The 25,334-nt window shown below is 34.3% G+C and overlaps 1 long non-coding RNA gene across 1 annotated transcript in view; it reads right to left on the reverse strand.

Annotated features, from left to right (window-relative positions):
- Positions 1 to 1,539: 1,539 nt before the first annotated feature.
- Positions 1,540 to 25,334, reverse strand: part of LOC134761562 (uncharacterized) — a 45,116-nt gene continuing 21,321 nt past the window's right edge. The window contains exon 2 of the long non-coding RNA XR_010140362.1: positions 1,540 to 4,662. This is a non-coding gene — a long non-coding RNA (uncharacterized LOC134761562). The remainder of the gene's footprint in view (positions 4,663 to 25,334) is intronic.

Raw genomic sequence — 25,334 nt, forward strand, 5'->3', positions numbered from 1 at the left:
GTTTTAGTTAGCAATATTTTATCAATATACATTTTTTTGGGTGGGAGTAATCAACCTGGCCATGCAAATAGGGTGAAACTAGTTTTAGTAGATCTAATTCCAATGACTCTTTTCAATAGAGACCTATACTACACGTTTTCTCTCAGAGGCCCACCCATTTTTAACTGGGAGGCAGAAGGTATACAACATCAACTAATAACTAATGCTCTTCACAGAACCTCTGGGACACTCATTGAGTCTGCTTTCTTTGCAGGTCTTGCCTCATCACTGCCATGACAGGGGGGTCCAATGTGAGGATTCTGGTGTCTATGCCAAGCATCTCTTTTCCAACGTAGATCTGATTTCTTAACATAGCCAACAGCAAGTCAACATCAGCTTTGCAGAGAAAAGCAGATATTAAATGAACATAAAATATTATTTGGTGGTTGTAAACAAAATACGTAATTGTAAGTATAAAGCTTTTTCTAATTTTTAAGTCAAGAAGTTATCCGTAATTTTAATGGTTGCTCCATTCTTTGAACAAGCATATAAATTACAAGTTTGTGACTGTAATAGTTAACATTTATTGAGCATTGACCACGTGCTACACATTGTCTTATCCACTTTATGCATATGTTGTCTCATGTAATCCCCCAACAACTCCTTGGGTTAGGTGATATTTTTGTGCCCATTTTATAGAAAGCAGAGCTAAAGTTTAGAGACCTGCCTAAGTCACACAAGTATTGCATCATGCATACTTCCTCTCCTTGTGGGGCGTTTGTTTGAATATGAGACTCCTTAGTAACTTTGGAGTCTAATGTCAAGGGTCAAATTTCTCTCCTGAAATCATTTATGCATTGCAAGATTGACCAAGAAGTAAAAGCTGAAGTAGGGTGTTTAAAACAATGCAATGAAACAGTAAACTAAAAAATAGTGAGAATTAATTAATTAATCACAGAAAGACAGTCACAGCTGCTTTGGATCATGCTGGATTTATTTACCAGAAGTAGCATAATTATTTAGAAGAGAAAGCAAAAGCAGAGACATTGATTGAAACTGCAGGGGGAATTTTGGTAAGCAGAATATAATTGCTCATTATTTTTATTTGTATCTTCCCATTTCCTTGTTTCCCTTTCCCTTTGTTCTTTAATAATACTCAAGACTTTGCATGAAAACACATTCTTTTCATTACTTGTATATTTAGCCTGGTCCTCCAGCTTGTCTCATTCAGAAGTCATAATCAGTTTCTAATGTCATTATAATTTCTAGTTGGGGCATCATAATCATGAGAATATGACATTTGTAGAAGCAGATGAACCAAGAAATAAAACACTTATTTTTATGCAAATATTCCAAGCATACACTAAAAGAACAATAAATTAAAAAAGATAACTCTGTCACTATTGTGGGCTTCTAAACTAAAATCTTCTATGACAATTCAACTGCTTTACACAGGTCCGATTGAAACTTGATTTTAATAGTACACACAACAGTACCCTTTTTAAGCCAACATTTGTCCTCATACATTTATTCACACTGTAAACAAATTATAAAAATATAGGGTTTTAAAAATATTAACATTTTTATTTATACTTGGAGGATGAAATGAACATTAAAGGATTTTTTCTTTCCAATCACCTCAAAAATGAAACAAAAGATAATTATATAAAACTATTTTGTCACCTAATATATGTCTGAAATACATTACTTAAATGGCAACAGGCTGTTGATGTAGTTTCTCAATGTTGCATGTTTAATGACAACTCTGCTTTTTACCAGAAACAGTAGAAACATAAGATTGTTTTACAAAATATCATTTGACAAACATATGGAGTATTCATCTGCTCTATTGTATTTCATTTTAAAGAAATATGTGAATGCATATATTTTAAGTTTTCCAAAATCATTGAATTCAATATCAGATATTATTTAGATTGATGTCAACATACTTTTTTTTCCACAAAGCATCAGATTGTAATTATTTTTTACTTTTCTAGACACATGGTCTCTGCAGCAAATAGTTGACTGTGCTGTTGTAGCATGAACCTGCCATAAACCACCCATTAATGAATTTGCGATGTATTCCAATCCAACTTCTTTACAAAAATAAAATGGGGGCTGAATTTGGCCTGACGGTACTTATTTGCTACTCTGGTTTAAGAATGTTTTTCAACAAGTAAACCTTTGCAAAATAAACCTTTGTTAATATTTATTTTATTTACTATAAGATTGTTCTTACACATTAAATGAGAGTTATGATAAATTACAAAAGAGAAACTATTACATAAAACTTATGACATTTTTGCATGCAGAAAGATCAGGCTAAAATGCAAATACGTTTTCTAGTAGAAATTGTGGTCTGACTCACAGTACATTATGTTGCCTGATGATTTCAAAGATAAAAAGAAACTATGTACTCCCAAATTCTTACTAACTTAGAAACATTGTGTCTCTTCCAGTCAGAAAACTGGGCTTATACTTTTTCTGTTGGTAAAACATTCTTTTCTCACCTCTTGTTTAAAACAAAACAAAACAAAACAAAACAAAACTTTGGAAAACTAAAATTCCACTGACCTATCAAAATGATCTTAGATCTCATGGTAGTACAACCCAGTGTCAGAAATAAAACATGGTGCAACCAAAGCTAGAGGCAGGAAGAATCCTGGTACCAATAGGAAAGTCATGCTTAGAGAGGTCATGCTTCTTACTATATTCTATTGTTTAAAATAGTTTTGAAAAAGTGGTAAGAGATGATTAACTAAAAGATCTAACCTGCAGAGATGGCTCTGAGCTGGGAAGAGGGCAGGAATGAAACATATATTTCAAATTAGCATCTAGAATGAGATTTTATAAGCTGTAGTGTCTTTTTCTTTCTTTTGTTTTTTTTTTTTTTGAGACAGAGTCTCGCTCTGTCACCCAGGCTGGAGTGCAGTGACGTGATCTCGGTTCACTGCAAGCTCCGCCTCCCGTGTTCACGCCATTCTCCTGCCTCAGCCTCCCGAGTAGCTGGTACTACAGGCGCCCACCAGCACTCCTGGCTAATTTCTTTTTTTTTTTTTTTTTTTTTTGTATTTTTAGTAGGGATGGGGTTTCACCGTGGTCTTGATCTGACCTCGTGATCCTCCTGCCTCGGTCTTCCAAGGTGCTGGGATTACAGGCATGAACCACCGCCCACGGCCTGTAGTGTCTTTAATATCTTAGTTTGCTTGGACTGCTATAGCAAAGTACCACAGACTGTGTGGCTTAAACAAGAGAAACGTATTCTCACAGTTCTGGAGGCTGTGAAGTCCAATAACCAGATGCCTGTAGATGTTGTCTCTGGTGAAAGCATGCTTCCAGACTTCAGCTGCCTTCTTGCTGTGCCCTCACACAGGCTTTCCTCAGTGTATGTGTGAGGATAGAGAGATCTTGTGTTTCTTCCTCTTTTAAGGACATTGATTTTTATAAGGGCACCACCTTCATGACCTCATCTAAATATAGTTACCCTCCAAAGATCCAACCTCACAATACCATCACATTGGATGTTAGGGCTTAAACATATGAATTGTGGGGTGACACATTCAGTCCATAACATGTAACTTATCCAGTCTTAATTAGAAGGCTTAATATTGGAGCTTTCTAGCCAAAAACAGGTAGTCATCATGTGGAGAATACCTTGACTTGACTTATACTTTTCAATACAGTAAGAATATAACAAATGGAGTTTATTTTATAATTTTCCATTAAAACTCTCTCATTATGTCTTGATAACGCTGTTACTTCTGTCAAGAATATGGCTAAATGTTAAGAAACTTATTATTGAGTAGCCAGAGTGTCTCCATAGGCTAATCATTGGGACTGAATTAACCTATGAATTTAATGGATTAATTAAATCTTATAATAAACATTTTGACAAAAATTATGACATATAGGAGTGGCAGCACCGTGGTTGCAACAACAAATGCCTTACAAATGGTGGCAAAAGGGAGCCAAGAAGAAACAGATTGATCCATTTTCTAAGAAAGACTGGTATGACATGAAAGCACTAACTACGTTCAATATAAGAAATATTAGAAAAACGCTTGCCACCAGGACTCGAGGAACCTAAATTTTATCCAATGAACTCAAGGGTACTATCTTTGAAGTGAGCCTTTCCGATCGGAAGAATGATGTTGTATTTAGAAAGTTCAAGCTAATTATTGAGGATGTTCAGGATAAAAACTGCTTAACGTCCATGGCATGAATCTTACTTGTGACAAAATGTGTTTCATGGTCAAAAAATGGCAGACCATACCTGAAGTTCATGTCAATGTCAAGACTACCAATGGCTATTTGATTTGTCCATTCTGTGTTAGTTTTACAAAAAAAAAAATACAGCAATCAGATACAGAAGACCTCTTATTCTCAGCACCAACAGGTCTGCCAAATCCAGAAGAAGATGATGAAACTTCCCACCCAAGAGGTGAAGAGAGATTTCCTGAAAGAAGCAGTTAATAAATGGATCCCATGCAGCTTTGAAAAATACATTAAAAAGGTCATAAAAAGATTTGCCAATTTATTTATACTCTCAATGATGTCTTCATTAGAAAACTCAAAGTTTGAACTGGGAAAACTTGAAGGTAGTAGTTCTTGAAAAGCTGATAGATATGAACTGGCCAGTCCAAGAATCTGTTTAAAATTCAGATGTTTAATAGTGACAAATTCCTGTATGTGAAGAAAAAAAAAGGATCATGATATTGCTTTCTATATAATTTTTTTCTGTTGTATTATAAGAAAGATACATCCCTTTTCCTATAGATAAGACTTTTGATTGTTTTTCTGTTTGGGAATATTAGCAATCTATTTTCTGCCTCAGCAAACCTATTCATAGACCTCCTATTATCAGACATTGTACTAAATTCTTCTTTGTGTCCAAAGTTTTTAAATTTATTTCCTTGGTATTTTAGTGCATATACACATTGTATAAAATAATGACCTTTTAGTCTTCTTCCACTGTAGCTCTCTTATTTCTGTTTTATTCTAAATTCATGAAACATAACTTTCAAAAGGAATCTTAAAAATAGTGATAATAACAGACATCTTCCTCAAGTTGATAATTTTAATAGATATTGATATTCCATCATTCATTATAATGTATTTTGTTTAAAGTGTATTTACTTTGAAAATAAAACATCTTTTGTTAATTTTCCTTATAACATTTTTGAATACCAATTTGTGTTGTAGCTTATCCAATCAAGTTGGTCAAACTGCATGAGAATGAACTGTATTTATTTAACTTACTTATATTATAAATTATTTAAGTAGTTTGCTTATATTGATTGTCTTTATACTTCTTTTTGAAAATTAGTACACTGATAATTGTTAACTCATGCTTCTATTTCTGTGCTAATTATTTATAGGATTCCTATCTATTTTTTCATACTATGATTTATGTAGCTTCTTATCTCTTATGACCTGAACAGCTTGTAAAATGCCAATTAATTCATTTCTGTGAGAAAATAAAATAATTCAGTAAAAATTAATAAACATTTTTATAAGTTTCTCAATGTTATTGTCAGTTATTGATTCACTGACTTCTCTGTGTAGTATATAAAATCACATATTTATTTAGAAAATCATCCATTTCATTGATGTTTTCAACTTTAGCAAATTAATCATGAAAGCAATTTTGCACAATATATTATATTTATGTTTTTATTTTCTTTATTTACATTAACAGGTTTCCCTGGTTTGTTTATTTTGTTAATTTTTTTACAGGGGTAAACCTTGGATGTGCGAATGCTGTTACTTTTATTAGAGTGTTATAATGGAAATAAAGTAGTTACATAATGAATATAATGCCACAAAGAAGGCATAACTTAGAATTTGCACTCTTGACTCACTGCTATTTTATTTGAAGTATTAGTTTTCTGTTGCTACTGGAACAAGTTACTACAAAGTTAGTGCCTTATTGTTTTACAAGTCTCTAGATCAGGAGTTTGACATAGGTTTCACTGGGCTAAAACTAAGGTGTCAGCATCGTTCTACTTCTTTCTGGAGTTTCCAGGGGACACTCTGTGTCCTTGCCTTTTCCAGGTTCTAGAAGCTTCCCACATTCCTTGACCTACATCCCCCTTTAAAGTCAGCAATGGTGAGTCAAGTTCATCTCACCTGGCATCAATATGACTGTCTTCTCCTGCCCCATCTTCCACTTCTAAAGGACTCATAGTGATCAGATTGGGTCCACCAGATACTCCAGGTTAGTTAAGGTCATTACCCTAATCACGTCAGCAAAGTCTCTTTGCCACGACGTAACATTTAGCAGGATTCAGGTGGGAGAATTAGGATTGGACAACTTTGGTAGGCTATTATTTTGCTTCCCACATCTGTTTTCCTTGTCACTCATGTTTTCAGGTTCAAATCAAGTTGCACATATTTTTAAAAGAAATTAATGTACACGAATCGGATTCTTATCTGTGATTGACTTTCTTTCCTTTTTGTCAAATTTATCTTTTAATTGGTTTCTAAGCATATTCCAAAAAGTGGTTTAGCTTTCCATGGTTGGCCAGGGATCTATCTACATAAATTATTGCATTTGGACACAATTTGCATTAATTCATAAATATTCCCTAAGTTAATAAACAGATTGTGTTGACAGAATTTGTTTGCCTGAGTTGGTCATCAATTTAATCAAACTAATTACTCTATTAGTTTGGTAAATAGCCATATTTGGAAAACATTTTTTACTGCCACCTAAGTTAAAGGAAAAAATGAACAGGACATAAGATTATGAGTAAGGAAGAATGAAATTTTGTTATCAGCTTGTGAATACTCTAGAAAAAATATGCTTGTCACTGTTTCATTTAGAAGTTTCACAGTATAAGTGAGACCATGAATATAAAGTAGTTTACTAAAATTATTTTTTAAGTAACTACTGGTTGGTACTTTAAAAAAATCTGCTGTCTGAACTAAACAAAGGTATTTTTATAGATGCCACATAAATCTAAATTTCTTAAAATGCTTAGAAAAATTATATGGAGTGTTTCTATGAAATTGGGGTTTTTCAAGAATCAATGATTGTTTTCAGTTTCAAAGAGCATTTTCTACCAGTTGTCATCAGAGGATTTGACAAAAATTTATCAGCCTCTGAATATACCTTTTAGTCAAGTTCTAGGAGTTTTCTCAGTAGTATTATGTTATGATACAGGTTTTTATTAATGTTTATTTTGTTTTATGTAGTAAAGCAAATTTCTTATTATTTCACCTCTAATAGTGCATGTAGACAGATCGATAAATGGATGATGAGTGATAGATACATAGATGACAAATTAATAGAAGACAGATAAAGGGATACAGATTGACAGATACTTGTGTGAGTGTTAAAAATGTTCAACTTACATCCATATTCTATGAGTCATATTTGAGATAATTATGATCATCAACTTAATCTATTTGGTTTTCAATGTGATGGATATAGTAATTTGATCATTATAGTATGTATACTTGCATTAAAACATCACATTGTATGCATAAATATGTACAATTATTATGCATCAGTTCTGAATAGAAAAATAAATTAAATATAATATTCTCAAGGTCTTTAAAAATAGCTGCTTAATAAGAAAGATCTGGTAGAAATGCAAAATAATTCAGTCACTGTGGAAAAGAGTTTTGTGGTTCTTCAAAAAGTTAAACATAGTTATGACATGATTCCTCAATTTCTCTCTAGTGTATAACCACAAAATAATTGAAAACAGGTACTAACACAAGTATATGTACACGCATTTTCATAGCAACATTTTTCACAATACTCAGAAGGTAGAACAGCCCAAATGTCCACCAATGGAAGAATTGATAATCTAATTTTGATATACCTATACAATGGAATATTATTCAGCCATGAAATGTAATGAAGTACTGATATATATGGTACAAACTGTAACATGAATGAACCTCCAAAATTGGTTAAGTGAAAAAAGCATGACACAAAATTTACACATTTTATGATTTCAGGTACATGAAATATCCAGAATTGATGAATCCATAGAGACAGAACACAGATTGGTGGTTTCCAGGGGCTGGGTGCAGGAAGGAATGGAGAGAAACTGATTGATGGGTAACGGTTTTACTTTCTAGTGATGGAAATGATGGAAATGTTTTGGAACTAGATACCGTACTTTAAATGCCACTGAATTGTTAATGTTTAATTTTGCGGTATATGAATTTCACCTTGATAAATTATTGTTAAAATTAGTAAAAAGGTCTGTGGTTCAAGATATACAACTTCTCATTGAGGACTATGAGGACTAGGATATTTATGCTCCTAGGTTCACAGCTCTGGTAGGGACTTCTGCTCCCTAGTCTTCACCTGCTTAAGCTACATCTGCAAGAATCTATCATTTCTTCTTTGAGCATTCAGCTTCAATGGCTGAAGGTAGGTGTTTTGTTGTCCCTCAATAACAGCTGCAGAGCCTCTATAAATCCTTTAATCTTCCTCGATGAAGTCTGTGCCCCAGCTGAGTGTAATCCTCATCCGAAGCATACTGAAACTCAGAAGAGGTGCCGTTGGCCCATTTGCCTACATACTGAACTTTAAAATTTATTCTGCTACCCACATACAGGGCATAGAGATGCTCTGGTACATTGTCTATTTTCCAGACTTCATCAGTGGGTATTATGTCACAGATGTCCTCTGTTTTCAGATTCCAGTACAGATGAAAACTCTACTCCTTCCAGAACTTGGAGACCCATTTCTAATCCAAGGGAAAGACAAAAATCTGTTGTGACTGATCACATATTTCTGTATCCTCTGAGTACTAACCACAAGAAACATTTTTAAAGTAAAACATTAAGATCTAACTCTTTTCTTTCATTCCAGAATTTGAATCTCTTCCGAGGCAATGTGTAACACTTATTGTGAAAGGAATAAAGAATAAAAAGAAAAATGTGGCAATATAAACCACATATGTTAAGACTTAAAAATCTTATTCTTAAATGAGTACAGCTTTGTATACAGGTGTTGGTTTCCTAGGGTTAGGTTCCCAACACTTTAGTATTATCACAAAGATGATCTCAAAACCATTATATTATCCGTCTACTTTCTGTACCTATTATACTGGTAATAGGAAGTAGGAGGCCAGAAAGTGGATAGACAAATAGTGCTTTTCTTTGAGCAGCCCTCAGAAAATACACCTAAAGCAACAACACATTGTTCTGTGTATGTTTACCTATCTATCCCAAATAACTACAGAACATAATTCTATTGATGTAAGATCTATGATCTTAGCACTCCATGGTTTGGTCAGACATCCTGATTGATGATCAGAGGCATTCTGTTAATGACTATTGATCAGGGATTCTGTGATAGTTTATTTAAAATGCCACAGATTCTTTCTCTTTCAGTCATCACATATTTACATTGGGATATTGCAGATCTTCCCATCACATGGCTTCTATTTCTTCACCCCTTGAATCTGGGTTGTTTGTGAGACTTGTGAGACTTGCTTTGACCAAAAGAACATTAACAAATGTTAAACAAGCAGTGACTTGAAAAGAACTTGCACGTGGAGCTTGTTCTCTTGTGGTTCTTGGAACTCTTTCACATCCATGTGGACAAGCCTGGACTCATGTGCTGAAAGATGAGAGACCACATGGAGAGAGACCCCACAGATCCCAGCCTTTCCAGACAAGGTTATGATAAGCCTCCCAGCCCCAGCCAATCCATCAACTCACTGCATATGCCTGAACAAGCCTAGCTGAGATCAACCAAGCCTGGCCGAGACTTGACGAATTACACAGCTGAATCCAGCTCAAATAGCCAACCATAAAATTATGAGCTAAATAAATAGTTGTTTCTGGCCACTGTGTATTGGGTTGTTTTCTTATGTACCAAGAGATAACTGATAAACCTACTAATCTTTCTGTTTTACAACTTACCATTTCATTATAATTCCTCAAGAAAAATATATAAATCATGCCAGCTCATTTGTTGAGGTGTCTTGCTAAAAGAAGTATAAACTTCTGAAAAAGAAATCTTTCAAGGTTTGTGTGATGGACTAAATTGTGTCCCCTCAAAATTCATACGTTGTAGCCCTAACCATTCATGTGAGTGAAATTGGAGATTAAGGAGGTAATTAAGGTTAAATGAGGTCACAAAGGTGGGATACTAATCCAAATTTACCTGTGTCCTTACATCAGGGATGCATGTGCACAAAGAAAAGGCCGTGTGAGGACATAGCAAGAGGGCAGCTGTCTGCGAGCCAACGAGAAAGGCCTCAGGAGAAACCAAATCTGCCAATACATTGATCTTGGACTTCCAGCATTCAGAAATGTGAGAAAATAAATATCTGTTGTTTAAGCCACCAGTCTATGCTATTTGTTATGGTAGCCTTAGCAAAGTAAGATAGTTTGTTTTACTGCCTTCTTTTTGCAGATAAAGCAATTATATCTGATAGGTATTATGTAACCATATTAGTCCCATAGACAGTTGTTTTTGGATAAACATAGAAATTGACCCTTCTGTTGTTAAAGCTTCAAACTTGTATTTGTTTTATCTGAGTTCCTTCCTCAGGAAAGGATATTCAGTTCTCTCAAAAAAGTATCGAAGAACTGAAATTCACTAGATCACCATACCAGACAACTCCTTGCTCCTCCCTAGTTCCTGTTTTCTTAAACATTGTTACATTTCTTCCCTGCTATATAAAACCCTAGTTTTAATCAGTCAGAGAGATGAATTTGAGGCTGAACTCCCATCTCCTTGCAGCAGCACCCGATTAAAGCCTTCTTCCTTGGCAATACTTGTCTTCTCAGTGATTGCTTTCTGTGCAGCAAGCAGCAGGACCTAGACCAAACCCCTGGTATTGTGGTAACAAACAACACACATGCACACACACAAACATGCAAATGACTGATAAAAGAGATAAAAGAAAGGAAAAGGAAAGCAGAAGGAGGAAGATCATCCATGAATCCATTGAGAATAGAGACTGATGATCTATTTGGTTTCTTTCTTTACCTAATTCTTTATCATTATAGCTTTTGTATATAATGCTAGCTTTCTACCACATCATGTTAGATCATTTACCCATTATGTGATCTTTCTTTTAAATGTTTCTATTTTTTTCATTAAATGAAATAATTGTTAAAGGGGTGACTTCAATTAACTTCCAGGCCTTCTCTATAGTGTTGCAAAGGCCCATATTGTACATCTAGGTTAAATTTTCCTGTCTTTTGTTATTTAATTATCTAGCATGGGAGCATCAAATAGGGATCTGAAAGTGACTATCTGTTTTGGGTTATCCTTGGAAAAATAACATGACAAACAAAGGTAGATTAGCCCACAGGTAACAAAATTCAAATGAGACAACTATCCTGTTCCCCAAATCAAATATTTCTCAAAAGCAATCAATGGTTAATTAAAAGTAGTGAAAACACATTTAATAATCTTTGCTAATGAGTTTGAACAAACACTTGGATTGATTAAAAACTAAATAATGAGCATGCTAAAACTCTTGCATTCATCAATAACTAAACTGTTTTTAAAGTTAAGTACCAAATTTGTGTATTTTTAATGTTGCATCATTAAGTAAAATTTGTGTTTAAAGATTTTATACAACTATATGTTTTTATTTTTAACTTAGACATAGCTATTTTCCTAACAGTTCTTTTTAACAAGTCCATCAAGATTTAAATAGCAAAATTCTATTAAAAACTGGGATGTTCACATGTAAACCCGGCACACCTTTTTAGGTAAATTAGTCTGAAAGCTCAAAATACTCATATGGAATACTTTAGTATTGTATTTTCAATATTAGCATTTAGTTTAAATATGCCATGCATAATATTTTACTATATGGCCCATCCTGTCATCGTTTTTATATTCTTCAATTTTTTTTATGGTACACAGATGTTTTGCCTCCCCTATTTATGCTATGCCAAGGTATTTTTGAACTGCCTTATATTTAGAATACCACTATAGGAGAATATGATTTATCAACTGTTCTGCAACATGTATGAAGTACTTGACTTATTTTTAAGGATTTTGAGCAATGAAAACTTTTATTTTTAAAAAAGTTATAGAATGATACATAAAACTTAACATTTTGATCATCCAATAAAATCTGCTTTCAAGAACATTGTTGATGATATTGCGGGAGTGTCTTGAATTGTTCTCAGGAGACCATGGCTCATTTTCAGATCTACTATTTGCAGCATTTTTAAAAAAATTCAGATGGGGATCTTTTATTTTACTAATCTTCTAGATAATAACTGACAGATGTATAGATCTGGAGTGCCTGGGTCCTCTCCCAAATTTGAGAAAGAACTTTGGACATGTTATATTTGAATTCTCATGGAAGACAAGAAAGGAAAGCCTTAGATAACCAATTAGATATGAAGTGGTAAAATGAGTTTCACCACTCTTAGAAATATTTAGTGACAGCTGAGGCAGGTGGATCACGTGAGGTCAGAAGTTTGAGACCAGCCTGGCCAACATGGTGAAACCCCATCTCTACTAAAAACACCAAAAACTAGCTGAGGGTATTGGTGGGCACCTGTATTCCCAGCTACTCAGGAGGCTTAGACAGGAGAACTGCTTGAACCCAGGAGGCAGAGGTTGCAGTGAGCCGAGATTGTGCTATTGCACTCCAGCCTAGGTGAAACAGCAAAACTCCGTCTCAAAAAAAAAAAAAAAAAAAAAGGAAAGAAAGAAAGAAAAGAAAGAAAGAAAGATAGAAAGAAAGAAAAATATTGATTTAGTGACAATAGGAGACAATTGAGTAGAATGGAAAGACTGAAAATAGTACAAATTTGGGGAAAAAATTCCAGGGTTTGTTCATAGGCCCAGCTCCTATGTGTGTGACTTTATGAAAAAAATACTGGTGAGTTTTAAGTTCTTCAATTATAAAATGGGGATAAAACAATTCTTCTTTTAGAGGTATAAAATAGCTAATGCCTGCAACTTAATAAGCAACTGCAAACTTTCATACCATCTTGGTAATATAGAGATTAAATTTTCATGTTGAAAAATTTAAGAATCACAAGAAGTGACAAAAGCAGTACAGAGAGTCCCTGGACCCTACACCCACGTTTTTACAATGATAGTGTTGCGCTTACCCAGAAGTCATTTCAAAACCAGGACATCAACATTGGTACAAAATGATTAACTAAATTACAGATTTTTTCAGAATTCGTAGGTTGTTACATATACTTTGTGTGTGTGTCTGTGTGTGTGTGTGAGAGAGTATGTGTGTGGTCCAGGAATGTAGTACTATGAAATTTTACTGTATGGGTAAATTCATGTAATCACCACTGTCAGACTGCTTGATCACTACAAAGAAACTCCCATTTGCTACCTTTTTATGTCACATCCTTATCCCAGTCCTAACTCTTGGCAACTTCTATCTGATCACTTTCCATCACTGTATTTCTGTCATTTCAAGAATATGATATAAGTGGAGTCATGCAACACTATGCAATTTTTGAGATTTTTTTCACTGAGCATAATGTCCTTGAGTTGATTCAAGTTTTTATCTCAATAATTTATTTGTTTCTTATATTGCTGAGTAGTTTTCCATTGTATGACTGTACCATGCCTCCTTAAATCCATCCATATCGATTCACTGAAGGACACATGGGTGGTTTCTAGTTTGTGATTTGCAAAGAAAGCTGCTGAGTACATTGCATAAAGATTTTCCTATCCACAAGATTTTATCTTTCTAGGATAAACACACAGGAGTGTGATTACTGGGTTGTATTATGAATATGTTATATGTTTGGCTGTGTCCCCACCCAAATCTCATCTTGAATTGTAACTCTCACAATTCCCATATGTTGTGGGAGGAACCCAGTGGGAGGTGACTGAATCATGGGGGCGGGTCTATCCTGCACTGTTCTCATGATAGTGAATGAGTCTCATGAGATCTGATGGTTTTAAAAATGAGAGTTTCCCTGCACAAGCTCTCTGTTTGCCTGCTGCCATTCATGTAAGAGGTGACTTACTCCTCCTTGCCTTCCACCATGATTGTGTGGCCTCCCCAGCCATGTGGAAGTGTAAATCCCATTAAACATTTTTCTTTTATAAATTGCCTAGTCTCAGGTATGTCCTTATCAGCAGCACGAAAACAGACTAATACAGCTTGTTTAACATTTTATGAAACTGGTTGTTTAACATTTGAACTTGCAAAAATTAACAAGTTGTTTAACATGTTTAACATTTAAACAAACAGGCTGTTACAAAACTGTCAGTGGGACTGTCCATTTTACATTTCTGGCAGAAATGTTTGAGTGATCCAGTTGTAGATTGGTATTGTATTAGTTCTTATACTGCTATAAGGAAGTAACTGAGACTGAGTAATTTATAAAGAAAAGAGGCTTAACTGGCTCACAGGTCTGCGGCTGTACAGGAAGCATGGATGGGAGGTCTCAAAAAACTTACAATCATGGCAGAAGGTGAAGGGGAAGCAGGCACATCTTACATGGATGGAGCAGGAAGAAGAGAGACAAAGGAAAGTGCTACACACTTTTACATGACCAGATCTCACAGTAACTCACTCTCTCCAGGACAACACCAAGGGGGGTAGTGTTAAACCATGAGAAACCACTGCCATGATCCAATCACCTTCCACCAGACCCCACATCCAACATTGGGGATTACAATTTGACATGAGATTTGGGTGGGGATATGGTAGATCCAAACCATATCAGGTAGTATTTTAAGTAATGCAAAATATAAAATTGTTTTTTATCTCAGACTTTTTGGACAAAGACAACTTGGTCATAAAATACATTAAAGAAACACTGCATATCTGAATGATAATACTAAGAATTGAGAAAATACTTGATTCACTTTTATGAAAAAGTTTGTTTCCTTAATGAGTGATGGCTAAATTTATACACAATTCAGCTGCTCAGAAATTTACACATTAGTTTCTATATTAAGCAGACCACATTCTTATTTTTGTTTAAAATAGACAAGAGACTTTATTGTATAGACTCCCCCCTATGCAAACCAAGATTCATAGGCTCTTCAGAGACTCCTGCAGTATGGTCGTTCATTAACAATATAAGGACAGGAGGACTCTATCTGATGAGAAAGCATTAGCAAGATTTGATTTGGAATGTAATACAATCCCAGCAGCTGAATAAGAGTTACTTTAAAATAGTTCCTATTAAAGAAACTACGTGTTCTTTAGAACCAAGATAACATCTTGTGTTATCTTTACAGTGAAAAAATGACAATTCCCAGGGACATCTTTATTGCAGCAGTAGGCTGCTACATTCATTCTTCAAGAAAGCCATTTTAACATATGCAACTAACTTATTCCAAAATCAACAGCAAAAAAAAGTTAAGGTAATTGTTATTTTTTCAACTTCATAAATTACAAAACCATAGGCAAAAAAAAGAATTGAACAAGGGTAAGATAACCAATCAAATAATGTTAACCTAGTCAGAGTTGTTCTCCACATTTTAGTGTCATTTATGGTAGTCAACAGAGTCAACTATTGTAATTATTAACTTCTTTGATGTACTTAAAATACTTTAGGCAATGGAGATCATCCTTTTATGGAAATCATTTATTTTAAAACTTCCTCTTTATAATTCCATGTATTTTTTCCAAATTTACTTTGTTTTGTCAGCTAAAATCTAAATGAACAGAAATAGAACTACTTTTCATCAAAATAAACAATTATATATATCTGGGAAATCTTTCTCCTATAAAGTTAGAATAAAGACTCTTGAGAGTCATTGTAAAATATAGTACATTTATAGCCAAGAAGGAGATAAAAATAGAGGAAAATAATACTGCTCTCACTGATCCTAGAGGGTAGGCATGGGTGGAAATGAGTCAGAGCCACTGAGGTGCAGTCAGTAATTGTTTGCTCTGCACTCTACTGATGTTGTGAACTAATTCATTATTTTTTTTAAACTGAACTTAAATGTTTCCTTTGTAATCATGCTGTGCCTATAATTTATTAGTTCTTTCCCTTTAAATTTTATTTGTACCCTGGGAATTGGAAGTAGAAAGTCTCAACAAAAAGTAACAATCTTCTTTGACATGCTCTTAATGGCAATAATCACCACAACAACTTCAAACAAGGAAGGTTTTTTCCCACCATAAAGGCAAAGATACCAACAATATGTTTTCATTTATATTGTGCACCTTCAAGGTAATCAACAGAAATAAAACAAATGCATTCATTTTCCTGGTTATATTTCCCAAGGCAAGTTTATTATTACATCTCAATAGCTATAAATTATCCATGTAAAACCAAATATAGATATTATTATGCACCAGGGTGCCTTTATATGAGCATTATAAATGATTTGATGATAGCATCTTACACCTAAATATTTCTGAAGCAACCATAGTAAAAGTGTTCCTTTCAATACCATGATACTCAACAGAAATTAGACAGTTAAAGGAACATTGTAAAACATGGATTTTGGTGCAAGCTGTTTATCAGGCATACTTTGAGGATGAAGAAAGCCCCAGTTAAGTGTATTTGTCTGCATACTGTAAAACACTTAAGATCAAATTCAGGATTGGGTGAGCTATCCACAATTACTGGCGTCAGCAGTTTAAATATAGTTCTTGCTGAGAACACCTTCATGATACGTGTTCCAAACCCGTGCATTTTGCCAGGTAGAGGCAATAATTGGTAACTGTCAATGCTACCTACAAACACCATGTTCCTCCAAAAATAACCCAGAATGATTAGCTCTCAGCAATTGGCTGCACTTTTGCTGACTTCTTGTGAGTGGTTTTTCACACACAGTCATAGATAAACCCACTGTAACCTAACACAGCTGATGACTCATTTCATGGCTTTCTGCTTGTCTCTTTCAAAGCTGTATGTTGTTTCTGTTTTAGAAAGAACAAGCATCTATTTTTAAAGGAAGGGTGGGTTTGCTTTATTATTATTCAGAAAAGGACCAATCTGGCATCCTATCATCTTATTCTGTGACATGCAGAACATTCCTGCGTTTTGTTCCATAAATACAGAAAAGTTTTATTTAAAGGAACAATGTCAAAATGACCTTCAAGCCTATCTATAGACTTTTGTGTGCTGCTAGAGTAAATGCAGAATTCAAATTGAGTTTCCCTGCAAAATGCATTTTGGAAGGAGACATTTCTAGAGATTACAGATGGTTCAAAAGCAATTTAATGCTGGGTACACTTGGGGTGCTATCTGATTCATGAATAATGAGGACACTCACTTGTTCACTGGATATATGGTATTCAAACAGAACTCAATGAATATTTCTTATGGAGACGGTGTCAGCTGGAGTAGTTATGTATGGGGGATTTGCCATAAAAAGGTTCAAAGTTTGAGTTAATGTAAAATAAGGTTAATTTTCTTTTATATTAAAAAAGATACATTATTTTGCTCAGGAATGTGGTAAGAAATGAACACCTGCCAATGTCAAAAAGTGAGTATTCATAAAATATGTTAAGTAAAATATTAGTCTTTACTGTAGTCCTGTAGAAATAATTTTTTTCTGCTCTATATTTTACCAAAACAACATAAGTTTTCATTTTTTAATTCAATGGCCACATATACAATTGCCCACAAATAGAAAAGTTGAACAAGATTATGTCAGTTAGTCATCAGGCAAGTTAGTGACCAAACCATTCCCGCCCTTTGCTCTCAAGCCTATAATCTAAATCAGAGTTTTTACTGACTGCATGTTAATGTCATAAAACCAGTTGTAGTCTTCTTACTCCACACGTGTGTGTACAAGTCTGAATGCATTCATTTTTGTTGTTTGTTTTTGTGTCCTGTTTGATCCACGTTGAAGACATGTCCTTTTGTTTCGGTGTCTGTTTGTTTAATTTGTTGGCTTTATATTTGATTGTTTCTTTAATATGCCTGTAAAGTAAATGGTTATTTGCAAATAATAAATAACCATATTATAAATATTTTATATTGTGTCTCCTGCTGCTATTATTAAGTACTTATTCCTTAATGTAAAAACTTCAAAGGAAATCTGGACCACTGAAGTTACAGGCAGAGGTCCAGTTTCCATCAAAATAGAATGCCTCTAACATATATTCTACCAATCTGATTACTTAGCTATTATAATTTTGTAGTACAAATAAATCCTTCCCTTCAAAAATATTACTTTTTCAATGAGGACTTCCCACTTACAATTTTACTTAAATTGCAATTCTTCTGCCAGTTTCCTTCATTCTGTTTATCTTGCTTTATTTTTGTAGCACTTATTTCTTTCATAAATATTATGTAATTTGCATATAATTATGTTTATGCTCTATCTCCTCTAATTAGAATATACATTTCATGAAGGCAGTGTCTTTTGTCTGCTAACAGAATAGTTTCTGAAAAACAGAAGGTGATTTTAAATACTTGCTGAATGAATGAAAGAGTACTCACTAGGGTTCTGAGATGAAATATTTTATCTCTAAGTCTTGCCATACAAGTTTATATGACATCTATCTTTTGCCCTTTTATTAAAAAAAGAAAATCTTAAATAAGATTTCTTTTTAGAGATACTGGATCTTTTTGGAATTTTATGAAATACTCTTACAGATTTATAAAACTATAGTGTTTTGGTTTAGATATTAATAGTTTTCTGGACAGAAAACTCATTTTTTAGATACTACTTGTAAAGCATACGTAATACAAATTTGTTGTATTTTTGAAACATAGATTTCCTCTTAGACACTTTGAAAACCTTAAAGACTTCATAGATTCCACATCAACCTTGCCAATACTGTGAATCTCTGGTAAATAACTGTGAGACACAATATAAAATGTTTATAATCTGGTCATTTATTATTTGCAAATAACCAATTACTTAATAGGAATATTAAAGAGACAATCAAATATAAAACCAACAAATTAAACAAATAGACATAGAAACAAAAGAAAATATCTTCAATGTGGATCAAACAGGACACAAAAACAAATTGCTAAATTTTACTCTCTCTCTATATATATATTTGTTTTTGAGACGGAGTCTTGCTCTGTCCCTCAGGCTGGATTGCCGTGGTGCAATCTCGGCTCACTGCAAGATTGCAGTGAGCTTGCAGCGAGCCGAGATCGCGTCACTGCACTCTGCCTCCCAGGTTTTACGCCATTCTCCTGCCTCAGCCTCCTGAGTAGCTGGGACTACAGGCGCCCGCCACCACGCCCGGCTAATTTTTTGTATTTTCAATAGAGATGGGGTTTCATCGTGTTAGCCAGGATGGTCTTGATCTCCTGACCTTGTGATCCGCCTGCCTCAGCCTCCCAAAGTGCTAGGATTAAAGGCACAGTGCCCGGCCACAGTGCCCGGCCAAGATGATATTATATATTAATAAAAATTCCAAAATAACTTTTCCCTTAAAGAAAAATAAATTTTATATTAAAAAGGACATGATTGCTGAGTAGATCCATTATATAAGAGGCAGAAGAAGGATTTGGAGCCAGATAAATAAAAAACACAAAGCTATAATTTGTGTAACATGCAAACTAGCCTAATATTGCATGAAGAATTCCAACCAGTGGTAGCTTAGGCCCAGGGACACAGAGAGAAACAAGGAGCTATGAGGAATATTTTTGGGGTGATGTAAAAGTTCTATTACCTTATTTTTTAGTGCTATTTTTGTGAGTTCCTATACCTGTCAAAATTCAAAAAGTTATACACTTTAAATAGATGTAATTATTGTACATAAATTATTCCTAAGCAAATTGATGAGCAAAACGAAAAATATCTAAAGATTTGTTAGACAAATAAAAGTTATAAGAACTAATCCCTAAAGAGCCATACTAAAGGGCATACTAAAAAATATTCAAGCATAAAGAAAATTATCTCTGTTGGAAAATCAGAGGAATAAAGAGCAAATCTAAATAAATATTGACTGTATAAGCAATGATTATGTCTTGTTTCTTTTAAAGTATATACCCAATTAAATATAGGACTTCAAAGGCATACGATGTGTGAGAAAGTGACTTGATTTAAATTGTTCTAAGTTGCTTACATTGCCCAGGAATAAGCCAAAAGTACACATGAATAGTATACATAGGTCGTTTTTAAAGGTATGTTGTAATCTCTTGGCTAAGCACTAACACTATAATGAAAGAGTAAAAAATTCCTAAAATAATAGAGGAGGAAATATAGTTAAGTACATACACATACAAACACATATGCACACATGACTGTCCTAAAGAATAAAGGAACGAGGGGGAAAAAAAAACAGAGCAGGGGGGACAAATAAAAAGTAAATAGCAAGATGGTAGATTTAAACTCAAACATATACATAATTACCTTCATTTTAACTCAGCTATTGTGCAAATTAAAAGACAATGGCTATCAGAGTGTGTGCACACGTATACACTCACACAAACACAAATACACTGAAATATATGTATAAAGAAACACATGATAAAGATAAAATATTAATTTCACCAAGAACATGTAAACATCCCAAGGTCTATAAGCCTATAACATATTCTCAAATAGAAATAAAACAAATATTTACAAAACTGAAGGGCAAATATACGGTGATAGTGAGAGATTTTAATAAACTTCTCCCTGTGACTGATAGACAAAAAAATTAACAAAAATATAGAAAATTTCATGTAATTAGCAAATTTGACTTACTTGATAAACGTGAAACATTGTAAATATACACAAAGCAAGTTGCTCAATAGTTTCAATTGCACATGTAACTTTTTAAAAAATTGACTGTACCCTTCACCACAAAGCAAGTTTCAATTAATTATAAAAAGTAAAATTATTTCAATATGTTTTATGAGTACAATAACTCAAACTATAAATCAAAAAAGATAACTCAAAAAATCATAATTTGGAAATTAAGAAATGTACTTCTACATAAGCCATAGATCAAAATGAAATCAAAATGGGAATAATAATAGTTTAGATTAATCATAATAAATTACTACACATCAGAAGTTATGAGATATAGAGAAGCTATACTTACAGGAAAATTTATGGCTTTAATGCTTATTTAAGAAAACAAGAAAAGCTAACTCAATGACTTAACTTCTTAAATTAGAAAAACATCAGAAAATTAAATGCCAAAATATGCAAGAAGGGAAAAATAAAATTAAGCATATAAATTAGTAAATATAAAAGTGTTGTAAAATAGAGTCAATAGAGTAAAAATGTGGTTCTTTAATGATTTTGTCTGATGAAAGTGATCAAGAAATGAGAGAAGGTACAAAAAATCAGTGTCAGTAATACAAAAAGAGGATGTTACCACAGATCTTGAAGATACTAAATATTCTAAAATGTTAGTACATACAGGATGTTCACATAAAATTGAAAGATTCAAAATTTTAAAGCTGTCAAATATCCCCAAATTTAAATGAGCTAAATGCAATTCCACTCAAAATTTCATTTTTTTAAAGAATTTCACAATGTTATCAAGAAACTATAAATAATCAAGAAGAATCAACTCATTCTTGAAGGAGAAGATCATGGTGGAAAATGTTGCTTTCCTGGATATGAAAGCTCATCATGAAGCTATATTAAATAAAATAGCATGGCATTGACTCAGGATATATAGGATATATATAAAAAGACCAATAGAACAGGATAGATCAGAAATAGACTTGAGAATATTCTGATTAGTTTATTTACTAAACATATGGCAATGTATTGAAGTGGCATAAGGATAAAGATAAAGGATAATATTTTCAATAAATAATATTGTATCAATTGTTTAACCATAGAAGAAAATAACGTAAATTTACTTTTTCTTATCACATAAACAAAAACTTTTCTAAATGGATTTTTATATAAATATAAAAGAGAAAACAACACATCTTTTAGACAATAATATAAGAAAAAATCACTATACTCAAGGTAAAAATTTATTAAACATAGTATGACTATGCAATTCAATGTTCTATCTGGAACAAGTTTTGACAGAGAAAGGGAGGAGCTATTAACAAATATCCTGAGGCATGAACCAAGAATGTGTCATGCAAACAGGATAAGTGCATTGCCACATAAACAGGACAAAGAAAGAATTAGTAATAAAGAAAAAATTAAAACATTGATTTCTGTTGTAACTAATAATACATAAATTAAGAATCTCAAAATGCAAAACAAGGTATATAATGGGAAAATATACTCATATCCTGCTTTTACAATAAATTTTAACTAAGACAAAAGTATCCAAGCAAATAGAAAAATGTCAAGGGAGTTGTACAGAAACACTGTTGGTGGGGATATCCAATGGTCAATAAACAAGTTAAAAGCTCTACTTTGTTAGTGGAGCAAGATGGCAGAATAGAAGGCTCCACCAATCGTTCCCCACAACAACCCCCTGGGCAAGGACAACAATGTAACAACTATCTACACATACACACACACACACACACAAAGCACCTTCATAAAAACCAAAATCAGGTGAGCACTCAATCTGGTGAGCTGGTTTTAACTTCATATCGCTGAAAGAAGCACTGAAGTGGTAGAAAAAACAGTCTTGAATTATGATTCCACCCATTCCCCATCCCCTGTCAGCCACAGTATGGTGCAAGGGGCGCGTTTCTGTGCACTAGGGAGAGAGAGCACAGCAATCAGTGCTGTCCTGTTAGATCAGAAAGGAAACCCAGAGCAAACTCAGCTGATACTCGCCCACAGGGGTAGCATTTTAACCAGCCCTAGCCAGAGGGGAGTCTTCGATCCCAGTAGTCTGAACTCCTTTCTACAAGCCTCGCCACTGCAGGCTAAAGTGCTCGGGGGTTCTAAATAATCTTGAAAGGCAGTCTAAGCCACACAGACTGCAATTCCTAGGTGAGTCCTAGTGCTGAACTGGGCTCAGAGCCAGGGGACTGGGTGAGTAGGGCCTACTACCTACTGAGACATCAGTTGAGCCAGCTAAGGGAGTGCTGGCTTGACCCCTCCCCTAACCCCACGTTGCACAGCTCCTGGGTCCAAAAGGGACCCCTTTGTTTAACTTGAGGAGAGGAGAGGGAAGAGTGGGAAGGACTCTGTCTTGCATCGTGGATACCAGCTCAGCCACAGCAGGATATAACACAGGTCAAAGTCATGAGGCCCCTATTCCAGTCCCTAGATCCCAATGAACATTTCTAGACACACCCTGAGCCAGAAGGGAGCCCATTGCCTTCAAGGGAAGGATGCAGTTCTGGCAGGATTCAGCATCTGCTAACTGAAGAGCCCAGCAGTGATACCCAGGTAGTACATTGAGGGCCTTGTTTGAGACTCTCAGACTTGCTGGTTTCAAGTGAGACTCAGCACATTCCCAGCTATGAAAGCTATGGGACAAGACTTCTTCTGCTTATGAAAAGCAAAGGGAAAAGTAAAGGGAACTTTGCCTTTCTGCTTAGGTACTAGCTCAGCCACAGAGAGGTAGAGTACCAAGTAGGCCCTTGGAGTCCCTGCCTCTAGGACTTGGCTCTTGGACAGCATTTCTGGACCTGCCTTGGGCCAGAGCAGAGCTCCCAGCCCTTAAGGGTGAATCCCAAGCCAGGCAGCATTCACTCCAAGCCAACTGAAAAGCCCTTGGGCCTTAAGGGAACATGGGCAGTAGTCTGGCAGTTGTCCCCATGGGCCTGTGGTGGTGGAGGCCACAAGGTGAGGCTCCTCTGTCTTTGGAAAGGGAAAGGAAGAGTGGGAAAAACTCTCAAAACAAAATGCTTTTAACTTGCTCATATGTCATTACTATTTTCTATCAATATCTCAAGTAAATAGGACTGTGGGATCTATGTATTTATAGAGTGTTGATTTTAACCACTAATTAAATGTGTTTATTAAAACCTACTTGAATATTAACCTAGGCACTATTATTTTGAATGGGGATTCAAATGGCATTATTTTATAGCAACTCATTAAATATTTTAATATTATGTAAATTTTTAAATGCTTATTAAAAACAGTGTTAAGGCCTGAGATGATAAAAGCTATTTAACAATTTGATATGATTCTACAATAAATATTGAAAGCCTTGTTGATTAGAGAGTAGTACATGAACAAAAAAGAAATGAACTACCTATGCATGACTAGTAATTTATTATACTTTGATCTACCTAGTCATCTCACATATGTTTGTTAATAGTTATTGAATCCAAGATAAGATTGTAATTGGCTTAGGGCAAACCTGAGACACGTGTCCTTTGTAAAGATTTTTGGCTCCCAAGAAAAAAAGTCCCAGGTAAATCAAATCATCAAATTATATTTCTACAGTTTTAGAAAAATGAGGATATTTCTGAAAGAACTGGGAGTTTTTAAATAAGTCAAAGTCATTCTGACCATAATTATATGACATCTCAAGGTCATCAAATATGACCTATAATGGAGATAATCACCTATTTAGAATCTATGACATAGGTCCCCTATGTGCAAATTCAGTGATTAAAAAACTTACCATGTATCTACACTCATGTAAGCTAAATGGTAGACTTCACATGGAAAGGTTAAAATGTAAGATTAATGCTACACAGTAGCTGATCTTGAGGCACCTTAGGGACATGTGACATGGAGAAGAAATTCAAGAACAGATAGGAAACTGTCAGTAGCATTAGTGCTGAGTTGAATCTCTAGGTCCAGGGTTCAGGCTGCCTTATTTCTTTAAGTTATCCTTTCTCATTAGGTGATTGAGTTTGATGTTTCATATTCTAAACCAGAAAATATCTGTATATCTAGAAAGTAGTCTATGCTTATCAATAGTTTTAGAATAGCTTTGGCTATTTTGTCCAAATTTCTTTTCCTTTCTTTCCTTTCTTAGAGACAGAATCTCATTCTGTTGCCCAGGTTGAAGTATAGTCGCATGATAATACTTCACTGCAGCCTTGAACTCCTGGACTCAAGTGATCCTCCCACCTCAATCTCCTGAGTAGCTAGGAATACAATTGGCATAAGTGCAACCATGCTTGGTTATTTTTATTTATATATTTTTTATTTTTGTAGAGATAGGCTCTCACTATGTTGCCCAGACTGGTCTGGAACTCCTGGCCTCAAGCAATCCTCCTACCTCGGCTTCCCAAAGTGCTAGGATTACACATATGAGCCACCTTGCTCAGTCCAAATTTCTTCAGTTTCAAGGATGTACAAGGATAATCCTCTAATGCATTAGTCTCTTTTATTTTAAAAAGTAGTATTTAGAGTATATTTATTTAATGTAGACTCAAAGGGAGAGTATAGAAACATAACTTGGATGTCTATGAACAAAGATGATTCTTTTTAGGGACAAAATTGTGTGGTGTATAATGAGTTGAATTTTGCATGGAAGTTTTATGCACTAACCCACATATTGGGATTATGGTAACTATACATACACTTAGTCAAGCCAATATTAGTCTTTTAAAAGGCATTTTAAAGACATTGAATTATCTCATTTTTTTAAAAGTATTTTATTATAGCCAGAACACAACATGAGATATGCTCTCTTAATAAACTTTTAAGTATA

Source organism: Pongo abelii, chromosome 5, assembly GCF_028885655.2.
Source record: "Pongo abelii isolate AG06213 chromosome 5, NHGRI_mPonAbe1-v2.0_pri, whole genome shotgun sequence".
Lineage (NCBI taxonomy): Eukaryota > Metazoa > Chordata > Mammalia > Primates > Hominidae > Pongo > Pongo abelii.